Source organism: Charadrius vociferus, unplaced genomic scaffold (genome assembly GCF_000708025.1).
Source record: "Charadrius vociferus isolate BGI_N301 unplaced genomic scaffold, ASM70802v2 scaffold46, whole genome shotgun sequence".
Lineage (NCBI taxonomy): Eukaryota > Metazoa > Chordata > Aves > Charadriiformes > Charadriidae > Charadrius > Charadrius vociferus.
Window position 1 is genome coordinate 709,723 of NW_009648710.1, and position 6,796 is coordinate 716,518.

Genomic DNA, 6,796 nt, shown 5'->3' on the forward strand with positions numbered 1-6,796 from the left:
ACGGTTCTAACAGTGCTATTTACTATCAGGAAGTTAGGGTCCACCAGAAGTTGCAGGTAAAATAGGAACTAATATTTCTCTATAGTAAGCTCTGTCAAAATAAGGAACTGGAGTGCCACATGAAGTCTTCTCCAAAAATGACAGTGAAGCCAGGTTTTAGAAGCATGTCAAAACATTAAGAAGAAAATAAGTTCTCTCTTTCCTCCTCATACAGGAAAAGCCAAATACACAAATTTTCCTCCAAGTACTACATTTCCAAAACCAAAGACATCTGCCCAGTTCCTTACTAGCAGTGGCATCTCTAAGCCTTAGTTGTGAACGAGGGACCCACTGGACCACCGCTATGTACAGAGCTGACATTATTATCCACTCTTAATGACTTAACGTATTGATCCCGTAAACAGGTTTGATTTTAGCTTTATTTCTCGCAGAGTGCTCCATTTTAGTCTTAAGCAAACCAGACTTGGTGAAAGTTTAACAAACAGAAGTCCAGGTAAGGCAGTGAAAAGGGAACCTTATATTAGAAAAACAGAATCCAAATTAAACAGGCACTTCTTGAAATTAATCAAAGTCACACTCAAAACAAAAAAGGAGGCAATTTTTAGCATTTGGCACTATGCCAAGTTTGATCAGCTGGCAAGCTATTGAAGAATAGAAGGAAAAAAATAAATTATAAAGGACACATCTGACAAAACCCATCAGACCCCACTTTTATCTCAGTTCTACTCCTAGAAAAGCAAAGCCGAACCTCATTTAATGGTACAGTCTCAACCAACTTTTCTGTCCGCAGTGGTTTTTATTTGCGAGTTCTACTGCAGTAAAGGAAGTATCACATGAAGAAAAGTATCATCAAAATGGATAATTGTACAGTGTCTAGTTTCTGAAGGCTTGTCAAAATCGTCTCGCTTTGCCAAAAGGAGCTTTTAAATTACTATTGTGTCATTTACATACCTAAAGATCTTGGAAGACAGTCTAAAATTTTGCAGCGTGACATACAGTTGTAAAACACTGCCCAGGTTTTGCACACTGACTTGCAAAGAGATTTGCCTATAAACACAGGTGGTTGATTGAATTCAAAGTCCTACATTTTAACCAGAACATTGCCTACACTTCCATTATAGCATGATGAAGCATGCAACGAGGCCCACGTCCTCAGCAAACATTCCGTAAAAAAAGCATACCAGGCAATTTCAATACATGGTGCGTCACTCATCCCTTCTGTAAATAGTGGAATGTGATTACTGCCAACAAGAAACTATAAACATAGTCTCCCCTACATGAAACTTGTGTTTTTTCAGGCAACAATTTCACACCTACAGAGACAGAGTGAGATCCGCTTGCATTCAGAAAAGTAATTAGCAGAGCCTCCTCCCCTTATCTCCAAAGAATACCAATTAAAGACCCCAGGAATCTAAGGCTCCTACATAAAAGTTATGGGAAGTTTAAATCTCCTGAGAGGTAGGTTTACTTTGACAGGAACCACTTAGCTCTTGATGATCTTTTATGAACTAGCTTGGAATATATCTGAAGTTTTATACAAACTCTTCAGGAATTAGTACACTCTGTCCTTATACTCCATTAAAAAGCACGGAAACAATCCTTGAAAAAGATAATCATGGTCTTCTCCAAAGAGTTGCCTGGAAAACTAAATTTCCCCCTATAAGCGTTTTACATTTCAAACTGCAATGAAAAGCTAAAGAGGAAAAGAGGAAAAGATAACTTTCTCAAGAGAAGAAAATTCTCAGACAATTCCCTTTGAGGAGCGTGCAAAATTACATTTTTTCTATTTTTTAACTGGTTTCCCAGGAACCCAACTCAGACTCAGCCATCCAGAAAGCTGGGAAGCCTGCCAGCAAGGCAGCTGGAAAGCTGACCGCTGATCTAAACTGCTGTCAACTTGCCTCGTCTTCATTCAAACTGTGAAGAGCACAGATACTTTCATGGAACTGTATGGGTTGTGTAGACTCAGCATTATCCAGAAGCAAGCTTGTAGAAGGCATCAACCACATCTATCAACCAACTTGCTAAAGGGCAACCAAATGGAAGAAACAGATCAGCCTGACTAAAAAAATCACTTCTTTCTCTTACTCATTTTAAAGACTTCTAGGCATACCCCCAAAAGCTTGCTAAGACACTCAAATAAGCACAAGACAGAACATCTATTTATTAGTTCCATCATTATCCACTTTATTGCCTTTGAGTCTTAAGAAGTGCTTTATGCCAGGATTTCTATGAAAATCCACAGGGACATTTACAGTCTAACACTCGATCCAGAATGTGAAGCCACTCTGTTTTTTCCCCACTCCCAAAGTTTTAAGGATTTTAAATAAATTCCCCATGTACACTGAGGCAAATTCAAATCTTTGCATTTTGTTCTTGAAAAAATAAAGACTTCCCTCCTGCTATCTGAGAGCATTAGATCCCAAACCTTGAGACATTTGGAGTGAGCAAGAATGTGAACACGGATAACCCATACTCTTCTTGATTGAGGCTGTTGCCACTCAAAGATCACTATGCTACGTGGTACATAAATGCTGTAGGGTGGGACGGAGGCGTGTATGAGCATACCTGCTCACACTCAGGGTGTATGGGTGGCACGCCAATGGTGTGCAGGTAGCATGCCAAGGGTACACAGGTGGCACGCCAATCCACCCACTTCCTCCATCCCAAGCCCAAAGATCACGAGAAACTCTTCCTATCAAATCAGATGCCTACAGTATAGGTTTGTTTTGGGGTTCAGTAGACCAGCAGTTTATAAATTTCTGACCAGTCCTAGTTCATTAGAAAGAACCCGAAGCAGGCAATGCTCAAGCTGAACCATCTCCTTCTTCTTTTTGACCTATGATGGGACGAGGTAAACTATAGCTCCAGGAAAAGCTATGACATTTAGACCTAGCTTTCCCTTTAAACTGTTGTTTTCCAGAAGGGAAAAAAAAAAAAAATTGCTGGAGAACAGCGGTCATTTGTGAAATAAAGATAAAAAGCAGGAGCTTGATAAATCTTCCCTTTGTAGAGTGGCATCCATTTGTTGGACAACATTTTGGATTTTGGCAAGCAACTAGACAAATCTTGTGTTCCTCCTCTGGAGAACAGAAGGGTTTAAGATCAGTGGGTTTAATAACCATCGATATGTAAATAAGTTACAGGATAGGTGGAGAGTGAGTGCTTTCCGCTTAAATCATTCAACACACACTGTAATGATATAGAACAGGAAACTCCAAGCAGCGCAGAGTCATGCTTTTGGATCATTTCCCAGAAAAATAACTGCCTTCACGTCACAGACCCACAGGCTCGACAAAATATTCCAGGTTAGTTTCATCCATTCCTATACAGGTAATTCCCTGCTAGAGACACTAATCCTCACTTAGAATATAAATCAAACAAACATGAATGTCTTGCTAAAATAGCATTTTGTCCTGGTATCAAGTTTCAGGAAAGCCACTTAGACCTTCAGGTCCTTTACCTGTAATCCCTTGGTAAAAAGGATTACATAAAGTAAATTCTACTTACACAAATCTTGAAGAGGAATGGAAACAGTAAGTTCCAGAACTATATCATAGCAAACTTAATAGTGTTGAATGAAAGGAACACAACTCATGGAAGAACTGATTCAGAAGGTTGAATGTGCTCTATTTCCATAAAGATAATTCATTTTGTAAGGTATGACTGGACAGGGCTTCACTGTTATCTAAGTTATTTTTATTTATTAATCCCTGTCATGAATCCTGTTTAATACGTCCCACACAGCTTCACACTAAAAAGATCAGACCGATTTCTGGAAGCCGAAAGTCAGCCTGAGAGACAAACCAGAGTTAAAACTAGATTAACATGCTGCATCAGCAACTAGGTTCCAGTACTGACCACCACTCTTCCACTGTCTCAATCCCAAGAGTTTCAGCACCGCAGCAACAAACCAGGAAAGCCTCTCAGAAATTCTAAAGAGCTTGTGGATTGATGCTAATCAAACACTACATTGAAGAAAACATGATCTTTAATTGACATATTAGCAATGAGAAAGCATAAATCATACACAGAAGTGAAAGTCACTTACCTTTTATAAATATTGCCAAAGTACCCAGTCTGCACTGACAAACACCACCTCTTAATGGCCTTCCATTGTGTTTTTACTGACGTCAGTAGGATCAATTACAGAAGCCAACATCAACTTTGTTATTTTATACCTTAAATCAGTTTTAGCAATACAAATTCTGCCTCTGCTACCAAAGATGTTCCCAGTGAAGGATAACATGTGGTAGCACTAAAGACTCATCTGTTTACTACCGTATAGGCAAAGGACAGACAACCAAATTGGGAAGGGAAAGGAGAGTGACAGCATCCCTATTACTGTCACAATGCCAGCGCCTCTCCCCACAGCTTGTTGGAACTCGAGCTTGCAAAGGAAGTTGTTTCCTAGTGCTATAGTGCAATGCTACCTACCAGAATTCAGACCCCATCCTCCCTGTCTCCCCAGTCCTTCTCAGTGAGAGTGAGGCACAGAGCAGCCAGGCAGGCTGGCAGAAGCAGGCAGAATAGTGTTTGCCTGACACGGGGAAACATCCTACCGCCCGACTATCTCTGCCCTCAGCTGGCTGCTCCCATCGCCTCCAGCTACTGCTTCAGCGTGGTGAGCTCTGCTCCTTATCTGCTCTTTATCTATTTTTTGTACCTACTCACTTGTTTGCCTTGTCCTTTTCATTTAACATTCCTCTTGTAATTTCCTCCTCCCAAATATAGTAAGACTACGATATTCTCATCTTGTTCACTTTGTTTGCAAGTTAAATCCCTTCTATCACCTGTGCTTAGACAAGGCTTTTGGAGAAGGACTGCCAACTACTTTGTCTGCAGCGTCTCCAGCAGGATTCTACTTCTTCACCCAAGTTTAGACACCTTTATTATAAACATGCTCCTGAAACATCCAAAAAAAATTTTACAACAGATAGTTAAGTTTTAGTGTCCAGTAAACTGCTGTAGAGACGTGGCAGACAGTTCAGAGTTTTTGCTTAATGGCAGCAAGGTGAGAGTTCAGATACTTCATTAAGTCTGTGAAATTCATTGTACTCTCCCTAATCTACCACACAAATCCCTGCTTCTCCACCCAAACAGCCCCATGTGATCTCAATTCTTATGTACTGAAGTACATATCACACTGATTTTGCACTGTCTAACCCTTTCCCCAGAGACGCTCTTGAAAGCCAGCCTCTTTTTGTTTGCTGCTTTGTTGCTTTTATTTTCTTAACTCTGACAACAAGTTGCAAACTTAATCCACTGGGAAAACTACAGACACTGGGTAAAGAGGAGCAATCAGGGATGTATAGCTACTAAAATTAGAAATAAGGAACCGAAGAGCAAGAACAGTATACCTGGCAGAGAGAGGAAAGATTAACAAGAATAAGAAACTGAACAGAACTCTGCATTATTTCTTTGACACTTGAAAGATGTTACCTGGCTCATAGTCTGACCATTATGGGCAAAAAAAAGGCTAAGGCAAGAATCACTTCATATCGCTGCAAGCCAATCTTCTAATTAAATTTTCAAACTACAGACTATCACGTTCTTTGCATACAGCAGGACTAAATCTTGCTTTGCAAAACAAGTTTTTTAAGTCTGTCTATTAACCACCATTACCAGCTACTTGTATTTGAAGGAAATGTCTGGTTACAAAAAAAAAGGAAGCAGTTTTTGAGTACCTGTTTGGTATTAGTTTTCTGCTTTCAGTGAAAAGGCAGCCTATCACACCAGTCTATTAGAGGCATGCAATACTGTTACTAGAACAGTTCTAATGTTTTGCCTTAAAAGAAAGCTTTGTTTATTCTGTACTTGCAATGGATACCTATCCAGTTTAAATGCAACCTTCAAATTATACTTTAATGAGCAGTATCGGTTACAGGAGCCCCATTCACAAGTTCAATTGGAAAAGCTTACGAAAACTACACATATGGTCATTTTAGATAATAACCAGGATTTTAGAGATACACGAAGATGTTGAACTAAAAAAAGGGCATTGTTCTGTTTGTAATTTCTAGCTTAACTTCCTGGTCGGATATTGTCATCTCACTACTATTTGCACAACCAGCTTTTAAGATGATCCTGAGGGAAAACAAAAGCCATTCACAATATTCTAGGAAATCAACCAAGAAGCTAGAAAATGGCTGGGGAAGAAGAAAAGTCAGAAGAAAAGAGAATCAGTTTTGCCACAGGTTTCTCCTAACTCTTCAAAATCCTTACATGCAGTTTTCAAATTGTTGGACAAATAATTTTACATAAACGAAATACTTTTTTTTTCAGACAAAATACAGCTACATTAAAACGCACGTTAGTATGTTAGCGTTCTATTCTACAATGAACATACAGAAGCTATGGACTATACAAGTCGCAATTAGAGGGTTTTTCACAAAAATAGTGCCATAGAGCACTAGTTCCTAGCTATGTCAGCACATACCACACTAGCTGTCCTGGCTGTGTCCCCTCCCAGGTTTTTGTGCACCCCCAGCCTCCTCGCTGGCAGGGCAGTATGAGAAGCTGAAAAGTCCTTGCCTTAGCATAAGCACTGCTCAGCAACAACTAAAACATCAGCATGTTATCAACATTATTCTCCTCCTAAATCCAAAGCACAGCACTATACCAGCTATTAGGAAGAAAATTATCCCAGCCAAAACCAGGACACACAGGTAGTCCGCTGCTATCCTTATCCCATGCCAGGGCTGTGTCACATAGGCAGGGACTGACATGGCACTCACACTTGAACTAGCACACCTTAAACATGGTTCTAGAGCTACCGACTGGCTGCTTCGGCGAC